This window comes from Aquila chrysaetos, chromosome 10 (assembly GCF_900496995.4).
Source record: "Aquila chrysaetos chrysaetos chromosome 10, bAquChr1.4, whole genome shotgun sequence".
Lineage (NCBI taxonomy): Eukaryota > Metazoa > Chordata > Aves > Accipitriformes > Accipitridae > Aquila > Aquila chrysaetos.
In genome coordinates this window covers 8,840,535-8,867,467 of record NC_044013.1, presented here as the reverse complement: position 1 = coordinate 8,867,467, position 26,933 = coordinate 8,840,535, and the positions used below count along the sequence as shown (strand labels likewise).

The 26,933-nt window shown below is 44.6% G+C and overlaps 1 protein-coding gene across 5 annotated transcripts in view; it reads right to left on the bottom strand.

Moving 5' to 3' along the window:
- Positions 1 to 26,933, bottom strand: part of LOC115347039 (calcium-activated potassium channel subunit beta-2) — a 153,449-nt gene that overhangs the window by 104,168 nt on the left and 22,348 nt on the right. For 2 of the 5 annotated variants that reach the window (XM_030027906.2, XM_030027910.1), the window contains exon 1: positions 190 to 766. The exons of the other annotated variants lie outside the window; for them this stretch is intronic. The gene's annotated coding sequence lies outside the window, so the exon portion shown is untranslated. Of the gene's footprint in view, positions 1 to 189; positions 767 to 26,933 lie in introns of those variants that run through there. 5 annotated transcript variants of the gene reach the window in all.

The following is a 26,933-nucleotide window of genomic DNA, read 5'->3' as shown; positions in this document are numbered from 1 at the left end:
TATCAACAGCATTTCCACCCTTGGCTCTCCCCCCCCACGCCCCCCAGGTCCCATCACCCCCTCCCCACGGCCGCCTCGCCGCTGCTGCCCACTGCACCTGGCTGGGCTGGCTCGGAAAGCCGGGGAGCAAAGCACAAACAATGGGCACCGAACAGCAACAGCTCCCTTTGTTTCCCATGCAAATCCTACCTCCGAGAGTTGTCACATCTTCCTCCGAGGCGAAGCCTAATTATTAACAAACAGAGATCCAGCGGAATCCTCCAAACCGCCACCGGTTGTTAAGCGCCGTCATCGTTCCCTCCTGGTGCTTAAACCTTTTTGGACCATTAATGTCACAACCCCCGCTAACTCATAGCTTAGTACTCCCTGCTCAAAATGTCTGAAATAGTTTGGAAGGACAATAGGAATGACAGGCACACTAGACAGCCATGCTTGAAATTAGTTATCTCAAGCTGACTTAAGGCTGTTTCGTAGTGCTTTTAAGGCATGCACTCGGTAGGGTTTATTAACCTAGGCTAGACATGCCATTCCTGCTTTTATTCAGTGCTGTAATAGGATGGCTGCTAGAAATGCAGCGATAGGTCTAACCCCATTCATCCCTCCGTAGCTTTTAAACCTCCCCGGGAGAGGAAATAGCTTCAGTCATCCTTAAACTTACTGAGGCTACTGTTCTGCAGAGCAGGGTTTCACACATTGTTTTGAAACTAAGGAGAAAATCACTCCCGGGAATGGAAGGTGCCGTAGCTCTCACGACTGTTGCGAACGGCAAGATGAACGCGACAGCATCCGCCCCCACCGCAAGCCGAGGCTGTCGCAGGAGTTGGTGGAAGTAGCGGTTGGAAGCTGAAAGTTCATAAAAGTCTATAAGGCAGATGTGGCACAAAGCAAACGAAGGGGATGCACGGACCATACCGTGGTTTTTATTTACAGAGTCACGGATGTATGCTACGCTACGCTTCCCAAAGGGCAAAATACAGTTTGCAGCTAGCAGGGTCTTGCGATCTAAATTTGCAAGTTGACAGCACCTGGGGTAACGATGAGCAGAAGAAACGTGAGCGATGCACAGCATTCGCAGTGCCTGCGATGTGGGCAAGAGGGGTGGTGAGATGATGCTATTGGAGACTCCTGTTTTCAGTAAAACCGTGCGCATCTCCAGATCCCAGGTCAGACATACTAGTGCTCTGCTGAGACCTTGGAACCTTTTTCTTCTTGGTTGTCAGTTAATAACCAGCCCAGGTCAAGATGGATCAAAGCTTGTTAACATCTGCTGTCGGTTCAGTGTTGCTGATCTCAGTGTGGTCCCTAGTGGACAAATGTAGAAGCCACCAGCACAGATGTGTCACTGCCAGCAGCAATGGCACACGGGCTGAAGGACTGGAGAGGCAACCTGGTGCCAAGGCAGGCTGGGAGAGAGCAAGTGGGGAGTTAGCATTTTTGCTGCTTGTTCAGCACCTGCCTGACTTTTTGGTACAACCAAGTTCACAGCCCTTGGCCTAAAATGAAGATGCCGCGCATGGAGAGGTCTCAGAAATGAATGGCGTTTAGAGAGATTAAGGGGGCAAGCAGATCACGGTGGAAACCCAGCTGTGGCTGCCTCACACCGTGGGAATGAAGAGGTTATGAGAGCACTAATGGCAAATATGCATTAGGTTTTTAAATGATTGGGACCTGAGGGCACTGAGGGCTGCTTAAGGTGTGAGCCTTCTCCTCTGCGAAGTTCTGGTTTGGATTTGTGTTGGTCCTTTGCACTGGTGACTGTTACAGACTATTCGAAAGTTGCCCTTGCAGGACAGGAGGCTGCTGGTCCGTGCTGAACTAGCTGGTAAATCCTGCCTTGTTCCCAGGGGGAAAGTGGCCAACTTAAAACCCTCTTTTTTTTCCACATCGCTTCCTGCCACCAACACGCCAGGTGCCCACACTGCCAAGGGCTGTACCTAACAGCACGTCAGCGTGTGTGCTCAGCGTGGGCTACAGGTCTCCCCTCCTTCTGAATTGGCCTTCGTGAAAACTATTGAGTGAAAGCAAGCTTGTTGCTGGTGCAAGCGAGCCATGGATGCTGATGGGGACATCTGGGGCTACCACAAGCATGACATTTGCTCCTGAATCAACACTGCTCCTAATGGGGCTGCCTTTGCACTCTGTGCTTCCCTATGCCTGTACTTGCTGTTGCTCTTGGACACCCTCCCTTCCCCTTTTCACCGCCCCGCACCTTACACAGTCACTGTGTCGGAGGGGAGGTCTCAGGGTTTTGTTTCTCAGTTTACAGTGGGGGATTATTAGCGCCTTAAGCTTCTCCCAAAATTGGTGGGAGCAAAGGGGACTTTGAATTTTGTAGGCATGAATCTCGGGGAGGACCATTACATGCTGACTGCTAGCACGGCTGCCAGAACACCACCTGCTTTGTGAATAATTTAAAGAATTTTTAACTGCCACTTATCTAGCATTTTTCATAAGCACTACATTCACCTTAAGGCAGGGAAAAAAAAAGGGGGGGGGGGGGGGGGGGGGGGGGAGAAAAGTTCTCCTTGTCCTGAGCAAGATACTTCTGTCTCACAAAGGGGTTCACTGTGCAGTCGGTTTTTAAGTGGGATGACACAGCAGTTCAAGAGACATTAGAGAGATTCCTGTTGGAGATACACAGGTCTAGGGCTGCTGACTTTGTTGACGTTCTTTTGAGAGATTTCAATACTGAACTGGACACAACAGCGTCACAATGAGAGGTTAAAGCAGGTGATCATTGCCACCCATGTCTACAGTTCACCAATTCTGTATGCTGAATACAAGGTGGCTCATAAAAAACAGATGACTATCCCAGCTCCCCCCTCCCTTATGCAGTGAATAAATTACCAATGGACCTCCCTGCCATAGTGATCCCAAAGGCTTCAATCCTTTGCAGTAGGTTAAAGTCACTCAGACTTAGTGGTCAACAGGTGATAACCATCTTTTCTGTCTTCCTGGACTGTATGAATGTTGCAGAGTAGGATTGCCCTGAGAAAGAGAGGGCTTAAATGTGCTTTCACTTTGCTCTCCATTGGCAAAATCCTACTGACTTCCACAGGAGCCGAGATTGCTGCTCAGCTCTGCAGCAGCAGACCCTCTTTGAGAAAACCCATTGCTTGCAAAGGAGTTGCAACAATTCAAAACGTTTCTGTTTCTGACCAGTATTTGCTTAGGAAACGGCCAAGGAGGATGAAGGAGAGGAAGAATTCAGAAGATTTGTAGTTTGTATGCTGACTGTAAGTCAAACTATATAACGAATGGAGCAACTAATGCATAATTTCATTATGAGTCATCCTAATTATAACGAGAATTTGATAGCTACATAACTAGAAAGTGTAACTATCTGTTACAAATACACATTTCTAATTGCACAGGGAAGTACACAATATAATTAAAGCTGCAGGTTACATATACAATAACCTTTTCTTCCCCTGTGGTGACAAATTCTCTAGGAACAGTATGAATTTGTTTTGAAGTCGTATACCTATCAGACAGCATTCCTTCTACCCACTTGCTGAGACTTTTTCAAACAGCAGCAGGGAGTCTCACTAATCCATAGATACTTGGTGTGAATTGCGTATTAAAAGAATTGCAGGAATGATCCGTCAATGGTTCTTCTATGTTGGGTCTCTCTGTAGAGTGTCAGTGGTCAATGCAGTGTTACCCTGGCAGAGCTACAGATGTGACGTGCACAGCAGGTAATGGGTTGTATTAACTACGTATAATTACAGTGTAAGTGAAAATTAGTCTTAACAAGGAGGAGGATCCTTCAAAAGTGGCCAAATTCTGTCATACACATCCAGATACTCTTGGGCTTTGTGGAGCCTGAACTCAGAACTGAGTTTTGCAGATGGCAGCTATTCCCTAGAAAGGGTGAGTCCAGCATGGGGGAAGATAAATTCCTAATGGTGATCTTGGCTACATGCATTAATCCCACCTCTGTCTTTTAAATGCAAGAATTATCAAGGAAGCCAGTTGACGTCAGCCCCTACATTTACAGCTCTGGCTCATTTCCCTTCTTTTTCCTGAGGTAAAACAGGCAGCACCTGTGTCTTCCGCAACTTCAGAGTGCAATAGCTGACATGCCGCCACAGGGAAACACTCAGCCAGGCTGTCCTGGCTGACTAGTCATAAACCTATTATCTTTAGCATAAAGTCAGAAATCACTTGTTTACTGATGGCAAAATGCAACCCTGTGTTTGGCCATAGTCTTGCAGTCTCTCTCGTGCTGAGAATCATAGGACACCCATGTGTCCTGGAAATCTGTTCATTTAACTGAGTTATATTACACGAACTAGATAATCACTTCCACATGCTGCTTGATTGTCCCCCTTTATATGCCAACTCTGTCTTTTTCTTGCATAGCTCTTTTTGAGCCGCTTGCCTAGGAGAAAATAACTACATCTGGAGTGTTGTTAAATGACCCAGAAGTTGCTGCTTTGCAGGCTGACAGTATTTGATGCAAATAGATGGCTTCTTGCTGTGAAAATCTCCTTGGCTGACAATGCGTTGGGTACTTTTGACGATAGTTGTCTGAGGAGTTAAAACACAGGCTCCTCTTTGCATATTCACACTATCATTCTTACAGAACTGCCGGTATTAAATTCTTTCTGCACAGTTTCAGCAGAGGCCTTCCTACTCCCCATTTGTTCAACAGCTGCTGGTGCGCATTGCTCCTTCTCTTTGCCTTCAGCTTTTGCCATCTGCCATCATTAAGTTGCCCAGGTGTCGGAAATCTTCTTGCTCTTCTCTTGTAAACATTATTCTGCCTTCTTCTTCACTAGCTCAACCTTCATTTATATAGAGGCTGATAGATCAGGCTAGCTGTTCTCAAAACATCTGCTACATTTCATACTTTATGGGGGCGGATGGGGAACAGAGTACATATACTTGCTGGCAAAAATAAAGACTGGTTAACCCTTCCTTTACTTTCCTTTCCATCTCCAAGAGCTTACTGTTTTCCTGCACTTCTAGATGCGCCAGTTAATTAATGCTTGCCAGTTGGGATGTTACCTTGAGCAAATATATCATAAAGCACAGCTAATTTTCAGAAACATCAAAGCTTCCACATACTGCAACAGTGTCTAGTCCTCAGCGGTATTGAGGAGCAGCAGAGATGGGACATACCCAAGGCAGTTATCAGCAAGGACATCAGAATAAACCTTTTTCCCTCTTTAGACTGCTTCTGCTGGTGCAAACAGGGACCACTCCACTGACTTCAGTATGTTTTCTGCTCAGATACAGGTCAGGCATCCTTTTATGATTACCTGGAGGGGAAATCCAGACTCAAAGAGCATCTTTCACAATGATGGGTAGTGTAAACTATTGAATTCTTTTGGCAGAGATGATGAAATTAAATGATTTCTGGTGTGCCCAATCCTCCTCAGTAAACCACTGAAGATTGACTGTAAGTTTGAACAGCAACAAAACAGAATTCAACAAAACAGGCTGCTTACACAATGCTGCTTTCTGGGCCCAGCGAATGTTTACTGCTTAAAGGCTAGTAAAATATGTATCTGAGGATGCACACCCAGTTGCTGGGGCCGGTCTCCAGCATGAGTGTTGAGTAATTCCAACAGGATTTCACGCTTCAGCGATTTTACTCTCCTCAGTTTGGGTCTCAGTACCAGTGCTTTCAAAGCCTGATTTTGTGTGCAACTGTTGGGCAGAGATGGTTTCCTGCTCTGAACAGTTCTGCTGAGCAGCAATTGCTGCCTGCTGCTTTCCCATTTGTTAAGCAATGGATTACTGTTCAAACATTCGCAGCCCATGTTGGTCTAAGCTCTGTGTGCAGTTCTCCAAATTTACTCCTCTCCTGGAATGCCGTGATCAGAGGTTGTTTCTTGCTTGTTCAATAATTTCCTGAAGAGCTGCTCCAATCAACGCTGCTGTGATTTCCGTGCTTTGTGATGGGTAATGCATTGTGCTATTCACCTTTCACAGAAAAACCAAATTGGCCACTTCGATGCTCTCCGATTTTACATACAGTGCTTAGCTGTTTCTCCACCAACTCTTGAGGGCTTTTTCTATCCACGCTTTCCTATTCCTATGTTAATATTACTTCTCCAGCAACTTTAGCAAGATATTGCTAGATAATTCTTTCCTTGCCTTTTTTCCACCCCCCTGCAAATCATTTGCTATGCAGAGCTCTCCTTTCTTCAGGACTCAAGTATCTCCTTTAATCTGTTCTTCCTTTTATTCTCTACTCAGCTGCTGCTTCGCTTTGGTGGAATAGTCTCTTCTCTGATGAAGCTCATGCTTCTATTTCTGTTCTGTCTCTTTTTGAAAGCTCTTTTGCATCAGCGAAATGCCTGTTTGGGTTTCTTTGATGATTTGGTGCTGTACGCTAAGCTCTGCGCTCCAGGTGTGAAAGATCAAGTTGTGGCGGGAGCATGCAAAGGGGGAGGGAAGGGGACTTTGCCGTGCCTCGGTGCGGGGAGTTTTCAAGGAAGCAATAACAGAAGCAGACAGGTAAATAGCCTGGGAGTCAGGATCTGTACTGTGGAGAGGCCATTTTGTAGCACCGTGCCTCAGTTTTCCCATTTGTAAGCTAAGAATAATCCTCTGCCTTTACAAAGTGCTTTGTGAGCTTTGCCCGTGAACCGAAACAAGATGACTGAAATTCAGTCTTGTTAAGCTTATATTGTCGCCGTCTTGCCGATAACCTTTAAATTCAGAATAGCAAGAGCCTAAAACTGCCTAAGCAGCCTCCGTATTGTGCAGCGTGTTTTACGCTGTACGTTGCTGGTCACATACGTCTGCTCCTGAGGGCACAACCTCCCTCGCGGTGTCCTCACGGCCATCTCGCAGCCGTTTTACTTTTCTTCTTTGGACTAAAGGGTACCCAGAAGGAAAGGCTGTTTTTCATATGTGTCCAAGACATCAGAGCCATCAAGGTCTCAGCAGAGCTGTCACAACTCCACTGACTCCATAGGCCTCTCCTTAAACTGAGGACGAGCAACACATCTCACGATATTTGCTCTGGCACGAGCGTTAGCAGCTGCCTTATAGCTGCGGAGGTGTGCAGTGCGTTAGCGGGACTGTGCACGGAGCCGGGGGGTTTGCACCGTCCAGGATGATTCGGGGTTGTGCTGGGCCTGGGAATGGGGTGGCAGGAAAGAATCTTTCTTCCATTTTCCCCCATCCGTGTCTTGACGTCCCCTGGCTCTTGCGTCCGCGATCACCGTGGACGCTTACGTGGGATGCTGTGGGTGGTGCAGCCCCGCTTGGAGGGTGAAGAAGGATTTTGGGGGCAGCTTCAGAGCAGCCGGGGAGCAGGAGGGACATTGCCTGGGATGAGTTCGAAGCCCAGCCTGTTTGGAGAAAACATGTGCTGGCGGGGACAGGAGAAACCTCTCAGAAGATGCTGCTTTTTAATTTTATTGACCTATAGTCTGTAGCAGGTGCTCAAAAGGGCTTAACCCGCACCAGGGCATGCTGCTGCAGGCTGTGTGGCTACCGCCAAAGCTGCCGGCAGAGGATTTATGGTTGTGAATATCAAAAATTCACCAAGGTTCAAAATATTTTCTCGGTTTTCCTGTGTAAATCTGGAGTGACCAGAAGGATTTGACTGTATTTACTGAAGTAGGGTGGTTTGGGATTTATGCCACTGAGGGCTACGTTTGGTCTTAAACATACATCTCCAAAGATATATAGGTTTTGTACAAAGTTATTTCCCCCCCATGAAAAACTTACAGCCCCTGTACAAAGCTGCCACCTCTTCCCCATCATCACAGCAGCTGAAGACACAGCACGTGCTTATGGATAAATGGCTTGGGGAAAAAAAAAAACCCAGAACGGTATTTGGAAACTAAGCAGATGCTCTGCAAGAGGAAAAAGAATGATAAGGTTTTGCCTTTAACGTGGGCTACAGGGATGCTCCTTTGGCATAAACACATATTTTTCCATTGATAAAAGAAATCTCTTTTTTCCATCCTCTCTGATACCTTTTTGAATTCTGCATATGCAAAAATATTAATGTACCATCAAAGGCTGAAGTGAAGAGTACTCCAGAGGAATTTAGCCAGCGAGTTATCTCTATTTTTAATTACCTAACGCTATTTGTTTACATGTGTTTGAAATGATTTTATACCCATTATGCCTATTCAAATAATGTTTCATTATTTCTCCACTTTGGGTAATTTTAAAAAAAACAAAAAAAGAAAAGGAACAATTTGTCCATAAACACACCTATAATCTGACCTTTTCTCTGCTCTGAGAAGTTTTAAGTAGATTCTCTAAATTTTTGTGTCTGTACTTGCTCTATTTTGGGACTCTTAGAAATAACCTTGACTCTAAATTGTGGACTCCAAGAGAGGCACAGAAAATGCACTGCAAGCTGTGGAGTTCATCCCTACCGGGATGCCTTAGCAAAAAGCACCGCGCGAGGATTTGTCCAACAGTACACAAATCCTACCCTTCTATTGCAGGGGCTCCCAGCTGGACTTTAGACCACAGAAACCAGCTGTGTTGTAATGGTGAATGGATAAAACAAACCTGAAAAAACAGTCCCAGAAAGTAGATACTTATGCAACTAACGCCTCAGCTCCAGTGCGACCAGCTGGATGTTGCAGGATCAGGCTCTGGGGACGCGTTTTGGCCTCAGCTGCCTGTGCTTAAAGATAAAAGCACCCTGACGTGCCTCACATACACACGCACACAGGCGCACACACCACATCTCTAATCTTTGGCTCGCTCCTCTAATCCGTTCTCCTCCCACCCACAGCCACTGCAAGAAGGATGTAGTTTCTTTACTTAGTTTTCATGCTTATATTTCAAATACCTCTTGGTGCAGTAAACTAGTAAGAAAACCCAGTCCCTGGAAACGCAGTACCCTTCGGGGGAAGCATGATGGATCTGGTAGTGCAGGAACAAATATCTCTAGGGTCCCGTTTATCTCACGCAGCGTGTCTATTTACCCCCCTCGCCCCGAGTTGCTATTATTTTTGCACAGAAGACTAAACCAACTCTCTCCCTTCTTCGCCTCTGCTGCCCGCCGGGGCTCCAGCTTCGCCCTCCTCGCTGGTGCATTCCGCTGGCTCGTTAACCCCTGCCAGGCTGGCGGGCTTAAGCCACGCTCAGCCTCCAGCAGCAAGCCCTAACGTAATCCCTCAGGAAAGGCAAGGCGACTCCTCGGAGCGCCTGCCGGGCTCTCCAGACATATTGTGCAGTCTGCAGAGCGGAGGTAAATAACTGCGATAGAGTAACGGGCCCTCAGCCGTCGCACGAACGCTAAAAGGAGCGAGTCCACCAAAGAAGCAAAGTATCTCTGTCCCTCTCGGTCCAACGCAAAACCTCTGCTCTGATCAGGTTTAATTGCTGGCCGGTACAGAAGGGTCAGGAAGCCCACGTGAGCAGGGAGGTCTCTTAAGCTGCGAAGAACTCGTACTGAAGCACGGTTTGTAGCTGTTGCAGAGGAGCACTGAGGGGATGGCCCTGGAGAGCGAAGCACCCCGCGACGGGGCTTTGCTTTCCCAGGTTTCCCGCCTGAGCCTGGCGTCGCCTTTCCCGACGAAGAGCGCGCTGAAACCTCCCCCGGACTGCGGGGTGCGAGAGCCTCGACGCTCCGCATCGGTGACGGGTGGCTGCCTTGCGTACAGCCTGCAGGGTTTAAAATACCCGTGTGAAAAGCAGTTCCAAAAAAGAGTCGTTCACCTGTCGGTAAGAGGCAGAGTTGGGCCCTCGTGGGCAGCGGCGTGGGTGCGTGCCGGCGCAGGGGTGGGCAGCCGGCATTGCCCGCGCTGGCATCGCCGCTCCTCTTTTCTCTATAAGAAAGCTCAGGGGGAAGCCGAGGCAGGGGCTGCGTTCATATATGAGGTCAGTAACGAGATGCTTCAGCGTATTTGTCAAGGTAGGGTTTCAGGAGAGAGGTAATCCAAATTATACCTTTTAAAGGGGTAAAGAAATGGAGACCCAGTTCAGCTCTCAGCTCCGCTTGTGTAAATACAGAGCAACTCCCCAGCAGTCGATAGAGTTACTCCTACCTGTGCTGGTGGAAATGGGCAAAATTTGGCCTTGCTGAACACGGGATAACATGAAGGATTGTTGATCCGGGGCCGATTAGGAATCCAGTGTTTAACTAGACTGGTAGCAAGTGATCTCTCCCACACACCGTGATGAAGATTACAGGTCTGAGTCCAAAAGCTGAAGGTCTGCTTTTTCTTTCCTCTCTTTTGCAAAGAAATCAATCATGTGCGTTAATTATTTTGGATGGCTTCGTCCTTTCAGGGTTCCCTTTCACGGACCGCTCCATTGTGTCAAGAGCTGTACAACCGCTGAACAAAAAGACACTGTCTGCCCAAAGTTATTCATGTGTTTTATTTCAGTAGCCTGTCGGTATTTTAGCTACTACAACATTCCTTGAAATATTTGAGATACTGTGAAGAAATTTCATGCCATTAATTTTTAATATAGCCATTTTTAATGAAATAGAGGATCAAGGTTCTGCGTTTATGTATTTGGTATGACATATATGAGATATATTCTCTACTGTATAATTACTACTGTCTGCCATAGTTCCTGACTCTAGATGTACAAACGCATTTTACTCTTAAAATCTTAAATCCTGAAGTGGGATTTTGCTCCAGAGACCTTTTGTCCATTTAATAATAACACTCAATAATGTTTGAGTATGATGGAAGAACCACATAAATGTAAGTGTGAACCCAGTTACTGTCAAGCAATATAGTTTTACAAAGGAAGCCTTAAACTTTCCTGAAGCCCTTCTGATTTCAGTGGGTTGACAGGAATATGAATGAGAAGGAATCTTCCCCCTTTGCTGGCATCTGATGTCTGAATTGGACTAATTATGACAAGAGCTTTTTTCCCTGCATAATCAGATTTGTTAAAATTTCCTTACTAGGTTCATAAAACTGTTTTGTGAAACAGAAAATTAAGTGGGGTTTTCTTTGCCGCTAAGTTCGAATTTGTCTGAACTTTCAGCTGGACTCTGGTATCCTATTAGAGTCCGTCTTTGATAATAATCATGTTTCAGTTTCATTACTTTCTCTTTTAATTCCAATCACTGACCATTCATTTTATTTTTTATATTAGGAGTAGGAGATTAATTGTCCATGCAAGGCTGTTTGAGATGGTCCTAGAACAGCTTGAGTGAAATGCCCTCATTTTTCTTAATTTTCATTAACCCATCAACTTTATTGTTTGTATGTAGTATAAACAGTTAGTAAAATGCCATATTGCAGTTTTTGTACAGTATGTCTTGGAGGTCTGTCTCAGTAGCTATTGAAACAGTCGTAGTGCTCCTACATCTCGGCATGGCTACCAAAAATGAGGAGGGAGGATGAGATGCAGAGCCCTGGCCAAGAGCTGTGCTGAACGAAGGCGTAGTAGAGGAGCAGGGTCAAGAGCGTATCATCGCAATGGACAGTCAGCCACGAGAAAGCAAAAACGAAGCATGAAGATGTGATGTGACCTGCACAAGGCACAAGGAAACCCCTCCAGCCCATGGCCTTCCACCCTCCTCTGTCCTCATCTTCCTCCCTCACATAAACTGCACCTCTCATGGGCTAATGACCTCTTCAGGGCTTACTCACAGACTAGATCTATGAAAAGCTAGCACTGTTTATTGTATTATCTGGTAGGATACAATCACATCTGGCCATCCTAAGGGACAGTAACATCACCAAAATAAGGAGAGGCACCAAAGGTTTGAGGGGAAAAAGTCAAAAAGCTGGCCTGGCTGAGCATAGAAAAAGGAATTCCTTAGTGAGTAGGATGAAGGGAGGAGGGACAACAAGGTAGAGAAAAGATGTTAATATGAATAACTTGCTAACATAAAATTGACACACAGGAGCCTATCAGGTCCCCAAATCCAGGTCCTTTTCCATGAGTGACCAAAGGATATAGAGATGCTTAAGAATTAGATCCCCACCAGAAGGATGTTCACAGCCTAATAGCCTGTTAGCTGCACCACCCAGAAGCCTTTGGATCAAACCCAAGCAAAACACATTGTCCTGGTTTTGGCTGGGATAGAGTTACTTTTCTTTCTAGTAGCTGGTGTAGTGCTGTGTTTTGGATTTAGTATGAGAAGAATGTCGATAACACACTGATGTTTTCAGTTGTTGCTAAGTAATGTTTAGTCTAAAGTCAAGGATTTTTCACTTTCTCCTGCCGAGCCAGCAAGAAGGCTGGAGGGGCACAAGAAGTTGGGAGGGGACACAGCCAGGGCAGCTGACCCAAAGTGGCCAAAGGGGGATTCCATACCGTGTGATGTCACGTCCAGTATATAAACTGGGGGGAGTGGGGATGGGGGGATGGCTGCTCGGGGACTAACTGGACATCGGTCAGCAAGTGGTGAGCAATTGCATTGTGCATCACTTGTTTTGTATATTCCAATTCTTTTATTATTATTATTGTCATTTTATTATTGTTACTATTATCGTTATTAGTTTCTTCCTTTCTGTTCTATTAAACTGTTCTTATCTCAACCCATGAGTTTTATTTTTTTTCTGATTCTCTCCCCCATCCCACTGGGTGGGGACAAAGTGAGTGAGTAGCTGCGTGGTGCTCAGTTGCTGGCTGGGGTTAAACCATGACACACATGTAATATTCTCAATTTTATTTCAATTTCTAATCATGTGCTTCTATGCACTTTGCAATTCTCCGGCCTCTTTTAGGGAATGGATTCCCTAATTGCCATGGGAAAAGAATATAGTATTTTGTTTCTACTGGTCATGTGGAAATACAGGTCTTACATTGCTTTTCTAGAACTTGGTCTGTTTGATTCCTAAACCCCTGATTCTGTACTTTGACACTGTAAAAGCCCAATTTGAAACTGCTTTTGCACTGAAGAATGTGAAAAACTCCAAACATAAAAGAAGTAGAAAAGCAGGTAACAGAGGTTAGGTGCTATTCTGCTGTGGCTTTGCTGGAGCCAAAATGTGAGGAATCTGTCTCCAGATGGGGCACTGTTCCTGTCACCCCTTTGGTACAGTATTTGCTTAGTATATTTTAAGAGAAAAATATCATCAATGTGACTAAAGGCTGGTTTGTCTGACCTGAACATTATACAAAGCTTTACGAAGAAAAAGGAATTCTTTTTGAAGGGAAGAATGCAATACAGCTTTACCAAAGGTATATTGTGTCAGATGAATTTGATGATTTTATTTGATAAGATAATTGATTTTCTTGACAAAAGCAGTGCAGTTGATCCTAATCTCTCTGGACTTCTACAAGGTATTTGACATAGTGAAAAGATTAGTCAAACTGGAGAAAATGGGGATTAGTGAAATTGTGCAGGAAATGTCTGGAGAGCTAGGGAGAGTATATAATGTATTTCGGAAAGTTTGGGGTGCAGTGGCTGCCCCTGGAGTCCCTTTAGGGTTGGTAGGGGAGGATGATTGCATTTATAATTCTAATGTTCCTGGCACAAAAGGAGATGCTTTAACATTTGTGGCTGAGATGAAATTAGGGTGAATTAGCACAATAGTGGAGGTCCAGAAAACTGTATTAAAAAAGGGGGATAGTCTTGCAGGCTGCAGCAGGAGAGATGGAAGTGTGAAGAGGGATGTAATCGTACAAAGGGCAAGGCTGGGCACTGAGAGAATCATGCCAAGCATTATTTCTGTGAAATGGGGCTTATCTCCTAGAAACAATAGAGGAGAATTAAGTGAAGTTAGCTGTTCTGGGGTGCCCCGAGGGACCCTGGAGAAGGAATTTGTGGACCTATGATGCACCAGACATCCAGTGTGAACATCACTGATCCAGGGCCTGATGAGATCCTACCTGGAGCACTAGGTAGTCAGTCCTGGCACACAAGCTCAGAAAAGGTCTGTTAAAATGGGAACAGCTGCAGAGAAATGCAGCAAATGCAGACTATTTGGCTTTGAGAGATGCGATTGCTGTCTATAAATGCAGGGGGGAGGAGAGTTAACACTGGAGAGTGAGAAGAGCTATTTCAACTCAAGAACAGCGTTGGCACAGGAACAAATAGGTATAAATGGGTCATGGATAAACTTAGGCTGGAAATTCTGAGAAGGTTTCCAGCCATCAGAAGAATGAGGCACTAAATTAGTCCTCTTGACAAAGAGCTGGAGGTAAAAACAAACTAGTTTTAAGATACAGCTTCACTGGTGGATGAAAGGGATCTTATGAAATGGTGGCCTGCGATTGCAGAGGATTGGGCTCAGTGACGCAGAACCCCCTCCCAGCCCTCTGTTTTATTGCTCCGGTCGGGAGATCTTTCATTTCGCAGTGATTCTGTGAAATCCTACCCCCTGCAAGGCAGTGGTCGAAGAGGGCTCGGAGAAGAGACTTTGCACCAGTCAGGAGCATAGAAAATATCTACTGAAGGCCAGCTCTGTGAGTCCATGCGTGAATATCCCCGGTGTGCACGTTCGTGGGTGTCAGCATCTTTATGGCCTCTGGATGAAAGAAGCAGCTTGCTCCGAGCTGGGCACTCCAGCCAGGCAACATTGAGCTTGGCAGGCACAGCACAGCGGCCGCTGTCTTGTTCCTGCCCCGCAGAAAAAAGAGTCAGGCTTTCTTGCAACTGAAAGATTCATGACCTGTGACTGAAACTTTTATCTAAATCCTGAAAATAGAACTGGTCTGATCCTCATCTCCCAGGAAACAGCAGCAGGAGGAGGACCAGGCAGGCATCAGCTCGGCGTCGGCAGCTCTTTTCCCCTTTTCCCTCCTCGGTCTCTCTTGCTAAGTGACCTCCAGCTGCCGCTGCTTCTGCCGCCTTCGCCTGGGGAGCGGCGCTGAACCAAGCAGTGTCCCTTCGGAGGGCTGTGGCATCCACGAGCGACGCGCGCGCTGCTGCAGACAGGGCTGCCGCTCTGCTGCAGTATTGCTCGCGGGCCAGCGCTCCCAGGATTTGCAGTCGCAGTCTCCCGCGGAGAGTTAGTAGCTCATTTTACCCCCAGTCTAATTGCACTGAAACCTGCACGGCTGGGTTTAGCCCAGTCCTGGCCTCCTACTAATTGCACCGCCAAGACGCAGGGATGCAAGCGATAGGTCAGGGCTGTGCTGAGGCACTGCCTGTCTTGAGGTTGGCTTGTTCACGTCTGCTGGAAAATGCCATAGCTCTGTGCCACAGTGATGCTTCTCAGCAGGCAGTGGGATTAGAGCAGAATGGTACAACTCTTACGGAGCACAGTGAAATGTTCTCCTTCTGCTGGCATAAAGTAGATGTCTCCTTAGCTCATGTAAGAAAAGCTAGCTGAGGAACAGCACTGCCGAGATGTCATGTTACCAATGAAAGTACCTCTTGACACATTTTCTTAGGAGTGACTGAAGCAGCAAGGATGCCATTCAAGGAGTTGTTCTTATCTGAGCAAGCATCTCAACTCATCCTGCCTTCTGGGCGTGAAGGTACTTGCAAAGCACATAAATTTACTATGATAATCAAGTCAGGAAGCAAAGGGGACTCTCTGTTCCTCTAAGTGTCTGTACATTTTCTTTTAAAAAGTTCAGGCCATGAAGAGCGTGCTGCACGGTATCCAGGTGGTATTGTCTGAAATGAAAATACAAGTGTGTGAGTGAGTGCCCAAATTCTACATGCATTTGAGAAGTACCTGGTACTTCAGGGGAGAAGAATGAACATTTGCTTTTGGGAAGTTTCTTCGCGTTAGGGTTAAGGATGGGAAAATAAGCCTAGATCTGTAATCATTGCAGAGGAGACAGTTTCCCAGAGGTAAAGAGTTTGGACCAAACCTCCCTTCCTTTTGGTGCTGTCTGATACCTACTAGAGCTTCTCCAGCAGAGATATCTTCACTGTAGTCCTTTGTAACTGGCACTGATATCTTTACAGCTTGTCTTTTTTTCAGAGGAATTGAAAAGACTGTGTCAAATAAAAAGTACAAATCTTGTCTTTGACAAAAAATAGCAGATAGAAGAATTAAAAAGACATAGAGGACAGAAAATGAGTATTTAAAAGAAAAAAAAATACACAGGCCCATTTTTCAGTTTGACTGAATTTTGGCTCACATTTTCCTGTGGTCTCTATATGAATGCCCGTAGCTCTTGGAGTTAGAGGTGTGCTGTTGGGTCTGCTACCACCATGCCAAGTGCAGACACCTTGAGGCAGATCCTGCACCCCCAGGGTTATGGAAGGAAGAGACTTGCCCTCCTGAAACTACGTAAGATTTTCTTCCAATGATGAACTTCTCTAGAGAAAGGAAACGCTCTTCAAAAATTGCTCATTAAGGAAGTGATTATGGATCTTGTGAATACCATTTGGAATTACTCTGGAGATGAAGGATTCATTGCCATCTTTTGTCACTGAGCAATACGTGTGAATGTAGACGCTGATACTTTTCCCCAGCTTACTCCCAAGGAGAATGCAGCTAAAAAGAGGGACTGGCAGTCATAGTCTCTGTGGTTGCTGAATGTGCTGTTGACTTCTTGGGCAAGACTTTATTTCCTTGTGTTTTGGTTTGCTCATTTGTAAAGCAAATATTTTTTCTATTGATGAAGGTATGTGTAAACCCAGGCAGTGTCCGTGGAGTGCTCTGAGATCCCCGACTCTACAGAATCACCCGACTCCATTGGAGTGGATAGAGTGCTGCTACTCAAACCCAAGGTCATGCTGACCTTGATTGCTGGACATGACTGAGCAGCCTTTTTTTGTTGCTGCTAAAATAGATGCACTGAAAACAGTTCAGTCACTTTTGCCATTTCGGCAGATTCCCTTTTACTCTGAGAGCTTGCTTCAAGTCAAATGGTCAAATTGTAAAAGGTTTCTGTCCATCCGGTAGATGCCTCAGAACGAGGGGAAGCCAGCAGAGATGACACCATAGCAGACATAAGCTGCCCGAACTCAGCTATTACAGAAGACTTTTCCCCATCACCTCATCAGAGTACTAAATAGCTGAGAAGTAATTATGCCTAATGTTTCCTGATCTCTTCCCTCTTTGCACATGGTAGGCTATTTTGTTTCTGAAACACTCGCCTCATGTTCATGGCATTTGGCCTGCAGCAGCGAGGTTGAGTCCAGCCCCAGAATGTCTAAAACATTTTCTTCTAATAGATGGCTCACCATAAGCTGGAAATGCGTCACACACCAGCCAGTTATTTCCACATCATAAACTCTTAATGCTCCTTTAGACTGATGGGGTTTTGTATTTGCTAAGACCTGGAAATATGCCAAATATTCTTCCACGCATGACGCTTCTTTTATTTTAGCCACTGTTGAGTTAATCGTTGGGTATTTCTGGTGCTTGAAAGCCCCTCCATTTGCTCCCGAGTATTAGCTCAGAGCACCAAGCCACTCCACAACTAGGAGTACCCCATATAGCGAGGACAGGAAACATTTGCGCTGAGATGTGACCTCCCACCCTGGCCATGGGGTTTGCATTGCAGGCATTCCCAGGACTTTAGGGAATTCCTGGGGCTTGGAGGCGAGCTGTCCTCACATCCAGCTTCCCACTCGATGTACTCCTAAACATTTTCTTTAAGCTCTGCATGCCACCGAGCCTATTCCCCCACTTCTCTTGAATTGTTCTTCCTCCACCCACCTTCCCCACTAAAACCCCAGTAAAGCAGCCTGGCTGAGAAGTTCAGATTATCAGTGTTTGCTGGAAGGAGAGGTGTTTGGGAGGGCAGCGAGAAGGTGCTGCCTATAAGTACAGATTTTCAGTGGTGGCTTGACTTCTGCACTCGGATCTCTGGTGATCCTGTTGGGATGCAATTGACTGTCAGTCCCAAGAACCAAAAGGCAATTCCACTTCATTAATCGCTTTGCTAGCTGGTTTCTAATGGTCTTATCACCATGCTTTGCTGTTTGCAAACTGTCCCATGTTTGAAGTGCTCTGCCTGCTCACTTCTCTCTTTAATTTGTTCCTTTTATGGCAAGACTCTGGTAACTGCAGAATTTCCTCTTTTTCCCACTGATTCCAAGTCTGATGTGCTTTCCAGATTCTCCAGCTGCTCAACACTAGTTAAGATTGTGCCAACTTGTCAGTGATAAACTCTTCTTTCTTTATTTATTTTTTTTTCCTAGAGGCTTGTGTGTACAAAGCTTCAAGCATAAAAATCTGCTTCAGTCCTGAAGCTTGGCAGACAGCATCTCAGGCCAGGAGCAAATGTCTTTGCCAGGTTAAAAACAATGATAATACATTTGGCCATTTTTCAGTACTGAGAGTGTAAAAATAATAGTTTGTGTGACAGAGGAGTGTATGAGCTTATATAACTAAAATGAGTTTGATTTAGTACCAGGGTTTTGCAAGGGTTTCATCCTCAATACAGCCTTATTGCAGTGCTTTAAATCCCTCCTCTTTCCTCTTTTAAGGTTAATGCAGTTGTGTTCATACAAAGATGAAAAAGTACTCTGAACTTTATACTTTGTTCTCCAAATCATCCAGGAACCTAGGAGATAATTATATCCACAAACCTACTTGCATATGCACATGCATGCAAATACACACAGGCGCATGCATGCATGCATGAGTTGTTTTCTCTTTGCCCTTTCTAAAAGCTCTGACCTTGTAACCAACTCTTCTCCTGGAGCTACAGGAACTGCTCCTTCCAGAGCTCTGCAGAGCTGTTCTCCCCAAACAAAAGCTTTACCTCCTCAATGCATGGCACAAAGTATCTGTAAGCCACCCTTCACGAATCCTGGCTTCCCAGGCTGACAGCAGACCTCACCACATGCAGTGAATCCTTCAAATGTCAGCTCCCCTAGGGACTACATTTCAAAGGACAGCAATAATAGTAATGCTTTTCACTTCTGCCACGCTTCTCATCACAGGATAGCAAAGCATTTGATCAGCGCTAGGTCCTGACTACAGGCTTGGAATAACTTTGCAAAAGAGGGGCGTGCTGGGATCCTCTACCCTAGAAGCAACAAAATTCTCCTCTGGAGTGCAAGCCTCAACAGAGCCACCTGCTACCACCATGGCCTGCTTGCACTGAGCCGGCTGTAGGACTAGGGGTCTGGACATGACCAGCCACGCAGGCAACGTGTCACGCAAGGAAGGAAGGAAGGAAAAAAAAACAGGGGCAAGGCAGTTAGAGCATTGAGATCCTGCTTCCGTTGAATCCAGACTGTGTGAATTAACCTGATTCAGCCCGAAGCATTTTCAAATCACAGCAAACTGCTATAAATCATAGTAAACATAAACACCCGCAAGATCACCTCTGCGTTATCAGTGTACCTCCTGATATATACTCTTACAGCCATCCCTACTTACACAACCGCGTAGAGGTGGACAAAATCTTGTACTTCAAGATACATGAAACCTCTAAATATTTCATGACACCTAGAAAATAGTTTAGACAATGCAGTAAGTTTACTATGAGTCATAATGCACAACAATTAATATCCTGCCCAAATCCCTATAAGCACAAAACAAAAGCCTTCCTGTTATAAACACAGAATCACACTATATTGGTTAATTCCACCCCAAAACACTTCAGATCCCCAGCCCCACTGGAGAGCTTTATAGTTACCAAAAATCCAATACATGAAACCAAAAAGGCATGGCAGAACCCAGACTGTCCAAATTAAAGCCTCTGAGATTCTCTGCAAATCCATCACAGAACATAAAACCCATTAATTTATCTCCTGGCTTCACATCCTCCCGACAACTTAGTATCCAAATGCGTTATCAGTGGCCATTCCTTTGCAGTTGGTAACAGCCAAAAGAAAATCGGGTGGGAAAGGGCTTGTGGTTACCAGCATAGACCTGGCCATCACAGGAGCTGTACTTTGCCACGGGCTTGCTGTATCCTCTTGGTCAAGCTGCTTAACCTTTTTATGCCCCATTTCCCTCTCAGTCCTGGATAACAACTGCTGATTTACTTCTCAAGGCTTTTGTGAAGCTCCATTTGTCAATGCCTATGATGTATTATTTATTGTCAAAGACATAAACAATCGCATCCTGAAGATGCTGAGCACATCACCTGCATTTTGATTTCTGCCAAAACCTCTCTTCCACTTAGGACAAACCCTTTCTTTCTCCTTCGCTAGCGTAACAGTCTTTTATTCAATGATGATTAAATTTAACAACCCAATATGCATGTTTGGGGCCATGAAGTCAGCTCCCAATTGCCGACTTTCTGTAACAGGGGACGCTCAAGGGAAAGCCACTGGATTTGTGACGCAGTGGTGGCAAAAAGCTTTGCTAGTTTTGAGGACTCTTTGCAAGATGCTTGCAATTGGTGGTCCTGTCAGCATCTTCAGCAAGGTGTTACTCATGTCTGAAGGACAGCTTTTAGGGTGAGAATATGCCCTGCATAGATGCTTAAAGAGCAGCAGGATAAACATATGTGAAGAAAAAGCTGAACAGAGCCCAGATATAGCACATCTATCTCTGTTAATGCTACAGAGGGTAAATGTATCTGAGAAAAGGCACATAAAAAGAAGTACGTTTTCTATAAATCTTGGTGAAAATGCTGGCTTGTTTTTAATATTTTTTCTTCTGGAGACTCTGGTCTATCAGGCTCCCTTGTTCCTGTTATAAAACCTGATGACAAACTAGGCAGTGGCTAGATTTAACATCCTGACTGACCTTATCTAACCGACCTTGCACCAAAACAGCACAGTGTGCTGCCAAATTTTCCAATTCTCTTCAGTATCTGAAGTCTCAGGAGGTCCATTTCCTAAATAATTTTGCATCTGCTGACCTTATCGCATTGCCCAGAAACAAAACTGCCTGGCAGTCGGCGGGGGCATTTAAGCACGCTCGCAAAAGGGGGAGCTCTGGGTGCAAAGCTCTTCTCTGAAAATGCAGAAGTGCTGGGCTTGCCTCGGTGATGGGGCGTGTTGTAAATTACTGAGAGCAAGGTCTCTGTCGCTAAAATCAATTTGGCCTCCAAATTCAACCACGAATGAGTATTTGACTAAAATCCTGCCACGCTCTGGAAAGCTGAAGATGGTTTGAATGATACAAAGTGTTGCATTTCTAAAGATGCATGGTTTCAGTGTAGGGAGAACTCTTCTCAACACTTAAAAATAAACAAGAGAAAATTAGAAATGTATCTTGTGACTCTCCAGAAGAGTTGTACGTTATGTCGCTTGTTATGCAAACCAAAAATGGGTTTAACACAAAATGGCACTGACTTTTCAATCATTAATGGCACAATCAACTAAAACACATAATCTGTTTCAGTGAACACAGTGTTTATAAACATGTGCAATTAAAGTGGAATAAGATTCAATTATAATGGGTTATGTGTGCATAATAATGCAGATCATGCAATTCTTATTAGTTGGGCTGTACCCTGAGCTCGGTTCAGGAGGAAATTATACTGAAATGCACTATAATGAAGAGGAAATTTTAATGAGAAGACAAGGTTGAAAAAATATTACTCAAAGCAAGAGGAATGAAAGTGTCCGGAGGCAGAATACAAATGACAGTAATACAAAGTCATTTGACTATATCTCTGGCTTTAGGCAAAGATTAGAAATTTACACTTGACAGCTGCCAGGAACTAGGTAGGCAGAATTTGCCCCACTGGTTGCCACCGTTTGGAGAGTGGGTCTGCGCTTTCTCATCAGATAAGCTCTCTACAAGTTTTGCTCATTTTAGGAGTTTCACATGGTGCAAGTGACAGAAGAATTTAGCTCTCAGTGCTACGAGAGGTCTAGCTTCTCCCGGACTGCTACTTTTTGGGTGGGGGCAAACAGTACTCCCAAAGGTCCTTAATTTAATTTATTTCCAATTTTTTCCTCTGATAGTATAGGCTTATACCCAAGGTAGATATTATGCACCTACCTGATCTTTCCCTTTGTTTAATCACTCACAGAAGTTGATTTGCTTCACATGAATTGCTTTAATTAACCATCACTAGGACTGGGGGAGGACCAAACTACATTTTCTAATGCACAGAAAACTATTCGTAAACAGAGCCTAGGTGATACTGAACACCTAAGAGCTGACCTCAGCTAAAACATGCAGACCTTGTCTAATTCTGGAAACAGATAGCTCACAAACTACTTTACAAAAACCAGTTATAATGGGTACATGTGTATAACAATGCAAACTGTGCAACACTGATTAGTACAAGGCCTTGACTTGACTTAATCAATATTTGAGAGGTGAAAGCAATACAGCGTATGAAGTAAAACAAAATAAATGAGAAAACCGAGATGCTGTGTTGCATTAGCTACACAGTCCTTAGGAGGCTGAAATCCTGAAGAATAACTTGTATTGGCTTGGACAAGGCATTAAGGATATCTGCCCTGAGCTTGTTGCTGTTGGCACAGAGCAGCTACGCTTAAGAACATAAAAGTGCACTTCTGTAGAGTAGTAACAAGCGACTGTGAGAGATTAAATTGTGAATTTTACATGGAGGAGGAAACCTCTGTGTGTGTCTGGTCCCACAGTACCACCAACCATAAAAACTCTCAGGTAATCAAGGAAAAAAATGTCCGGAGACCAGATTCCAAATTTTTCATTCTGAACAAATGGTAGCTAGAGGAAAATGTGAAATTATATGAAGGAAATGATACTGTCACCACAGCTCACAGTGAACAATAGTCTCATACCTATTCATACAATCATTGTTGTCACGTAACCCCCCAGCTAGGGATCTGTGCCGTTCCCACAGAAAGCAGTAAGAAGCATGGGGATCTTCTGGCTCTCTGGGGGGGACTGGGCGATTGTCCCCCATTACACGTCTTCTGGCTTTTTTTTCACTCTAACTTCAAGTGTTGCAACCTATGAGGCTTCCCTTGTCAGGCATTTTTTTCTTGATATTTAGTCTATGTTTCCCGACTCCTCATGCTTTCTTTCACACCCTACTGTGCTACTTAATTCTTCCCTCTCTTTGGTGTTTATACCTTTCAACGCTAGATTGTAATGTCTCTCTGTAGCCATTTTTCTTGGAGTGACAGTATATTACAAATTCAGTTCTTCCAGTACTGATTTAGCTCCTTTAATCTTTCTTTATAAATGAATCTCTCCATCCCCTTGATAATTTTTGTTGCTCTTCTCTGAACTCACTACAATTTTTCAATATCTCCTTGCTAATGAGTTTCCCAGAACTGAACACAGTGTTCCAGGTGCAGAAACAGCAGAGCAGCATAAAGGTGGTCTGAACCTCTGCTGCCCCAAACTGCACTGCCCTTTTGCTGCCGTATCTCATTTCTAACTTGGGTCTAACTTGTGCCCACAAATTTTGAGGGGGAAGAAGGATTTTCACCTGCTGTTCTGTTTCAGATATTTAGCAGGCAGATTCTAAAATGCTAAATTTGAAATATTTTTAGCAAGTAATTTTGGGTGTGCACATCTGTCCTGGAGAGTGCAGTCTGAACTCTAAGCACCATCACCCATGTGGAAGTCAAAACCATGCCTTACGTCACTAACTTAGAAAATATCCAAATTGTACAACTGGCTGTGTAATTCAAGACCTCCCGTTTAGGAAGGATGCTGGGGTAGAAGTGGATTTTCATAAGTCTTCAGGCTAGCAAGATTCACATTTGCAGAAGCAGACATGCAGAATTATGAACCAAAACCTCCTTTCCTCCTACCAATGAAAACTGATTGATCTGGTTTGTTCCAGTGAACAGGAAAACTGGTCAAATTCTCCTGTTCTGTAACTAACCCTGAATTCATTTTATAGCATCCTCACCCAACTGCTTCTCTCTCTGGATCTGTTCGTATCTTTTGTGGAGGATTTTAGTTCCTCCTAATTTCATCTTGTCTGCATATATTATTAAAATGTTGCTTCTGCCTCCATTTCTAGATGAACAGTGAGGATATTAAATAAAACTTATTTAAGAGTAAGCTTTGTGGTTCTTCTATGGTCTCCTCATCTTCGACTCCATGCTTTGCCACTCACTGTTAACCTCTCTTTATAGCCTTCCAGCCTGTTTTCAATCAAGAAGACAGTGTTCATCTCCAAGCTGATTTAAATTAATTTTTCTAGAAAGATTTCATGAGGCAGAGTATCAAATGCACTACTCAGATGCAAATATATTACAGCTCCAGCATTCCCTTCATCCGTTAATTTTCTGTTTCTATCAAAAAAGCAATCAAGTTTGTCTGGTGAGATTTATTCTCGCTAGACCGACGCTGCCTGAGGCTTCGTGCTGCCAGGACCAGCTCTCAGGCGTGCCAAACACCCATGACCAGAATTGCCTCCAAGGTAGCTGAGTGTATCAAGACCTCTAAAAATGGGTGTTTGGGGGGCACTCTTATGTTAATCCTACGCTGTGGGCTCAGCTAATTGGCACTTCTGTCTTTATTGTATCAGTGCAAGCCCAGGCAGGACTGTGATTTCTGCCCCAAAATGGTTGGGATCCCGCACAATGACCTGGGGCACAATTTCCCCGGAGGGCTGCAGCCACGGGTTGTGGTCCCTCCACCTGCTAAAAGCAACTGCTCTTGTGTTGTGGCAAGGTCACCAAAATACCTCAGAAAGCCGTGCACTGGCACGCCTTGCTCAGCACCATCTGCAAAGCATCCTGTTCCCTGCCAGGCATCGCTCCCGGGGCTCTCTCTACGGTGGCATGGTGCCTGGCCAGGACGGGGACCTCCTGCTGGAGTCTCATCACAGGAGTAGCAACAAGGTGCTGGGCACCACTGGCCATTGCCACGAGGGACTGCAGCCACTCAGGGACCGTTGGAGAGACCTTTTGATGGGCCAGGTTGTGCCGCTTGCCTTCGTATTCCTCGCCTCCACTGCATTCCAAAGCAATGTCGATTTCTTTATTTTAGAAAGGGTAAAACGTAGATTTTCAGAAAACTGTTTTGGGATCATTTATTTCTCCTTTTAAGTGTCTGTATAGGCTTTTCTTCAGTCAATTCTTAGTCTTCTCCTCACAAATTAGGAAAAATAATCACATGCGGTATGGCATTTTCACCACTTCCACCAATAACCTAGGCTCATCTGTATCAGCTGATTTATGTATAGGCTCATTTTCCCTCAAGTATTTTCTCACATGTTACTAAGAAAAGATATTTTATTGGCCGTTCCTCATTTCCTCATTTCTGAATTGTTCACATTTCTTTTATCTGTCTCATTAAAGATAGATTCTAGTCATCATTAGTTTCATACCCACCCTAGTTTACTAATTAATGGACATACTTTCTCTCTAGGATTTTTGCTTGTCTTCCCCTGATACTCACATAATAAGTGTCTTTCGTATTCCCTTTAAATCCTTTGGCAGCATTAATTCACTCTGATTTTTTTTTTTTTTTTTTTTGCTATCCTTATCCATTCCCTACTGAGCTTTAAATGAATCTGTATTCTTGTTTGATTTCCTTCCCACCGTTTTCTATTTCAGTACAGGTTTTTTAACCTCACATCTTTGAGCAGTCCCTTGAGAAGTGACTGTAACTGTAGCAGATAACAAACTTTTCCTGCACGCTTATTAGTCATGCAGATTTGTGCATACCTGACTGCCATAGAGGTTGGAGGGGTCAAATCTGGAAATGGCCCCTTGTGAATTATGGGTGCAGGGTCTGGGTCAGGACAGGGACCACTGTCATTGGGTCCTCCCAAGCTGAGCGTCCGCCCAAGCTGAGCGTCCTCCCTTGAGCCAGGCAAGACGAAGGTGCCTCCCGCCCCAAAACACCAGCCATTAACCCCCCAAAGCAAGCGGCAGCCCCAGCAAGTTCAACAGGGTCCTTCAAAGGATCCCCTGCATACACCCAACGCATGTGCTCAGAAAAAGCGATAAGCATCTTTCAGTAATTAGTTCCTTAAATAATTAGTTAATATTTGTATAGTACTTTGAAGATGTTAAGTGCTCTGTAAGTGCACACATTATTTTTGGCATTTAGGGGTCCTTTCAGTCTCTGCTGGCAGCGCCTAGTTCTCAGCATTAATGAGTTATGTGACATTGCTTAGGGGTAGATGCGTTTAGCAGAAAGGATTAGTTGCGATCTCTCCCCACACTCTTCTTTAAAAAAACCCCGAATTTGCTGTTTGCCGGAAAAGGGAATATCTAGCTTCACTGCCGCCTTAGGGCAGCAGAAAGCCTCATCTTGGGCCCCTGGTCCAGCTTAAAAGCTTTTGTCTTGGAGGTGGGGAGTCTTGCTAAACGAGTCTGACCCATTCCAAGGCTGCTCCTAACACGTTCCAGCTGCAAATCCTTCCCTCACTCAATTGTGGCTTGGTGGGGTAAGGGGAAAAGGCAAATTTTCCTCTTCCAGGTCAGGTAAATCATTACATTTTTGTCACACACATTGTTACACATTGTCAGCTCTGAAGTGATATTTCTGAAAATGAAAGACTTTTTTTTATGAGTGACAGATTTCAGCAGGGACACTGGTAAAGTTATTCTTGATGCTAGGCTATCAACGTATTAAGTAGCCTCTTGACGTCATTTATCTAAAGCAAATGGAAGTGGTGTCTGTGTTGGTACTGTTTATATTGTTCTTACAAACTTACTTAAAGCTCCTAGCTAATTCATTATTCTGGGAGTCTAATGCAAGGCAGCAGGTACTACAGTTCCCCTGCAGAGTCTATTTTCAATATTAATTATCTTGCTGTGCGTTAAGTAGTTTTTGTTTTTGCGTTAAAAGGTTTATGAAGATTAGATGATTAAAATGATAAAAACTAATTTTCTCAAGCATAGCCACTCTGCAGCAGTCAACTGGAAAGAGAAAATTATGTGCACTTAGTTGTCTTGGAAAAATGGCACTATAACTAAATTATCATATGAGGGGGAAGGGAACAGTGGGAAAGGCTGTTTTATCACAAATGTTGTTGCCGTCCTGCTGGCCACACACTTGCGCTTGTGTTGATGTGTCTGCTGCTCATTTTCATTCCCAATAAAGCAGATTTTTGCCTGAGAAATTAATTTCAATATATGACAGGAATGGCTATCACTTGCAAACATACCACATGTGCTGCAAAGCTAAGCTCGATGTGACAGCAGAGTGTATTTTAATTGCTCTTTGAGGAGGAGGGGGGCTAATGAAACATCTCTGGGGCCGGCTCTGGTTTCATGGCATTAAGCTGGGCTGCAGTACAAGTGCCTCTGACAGGGCAGCTGTTACTGGAGGATGATCTTACGG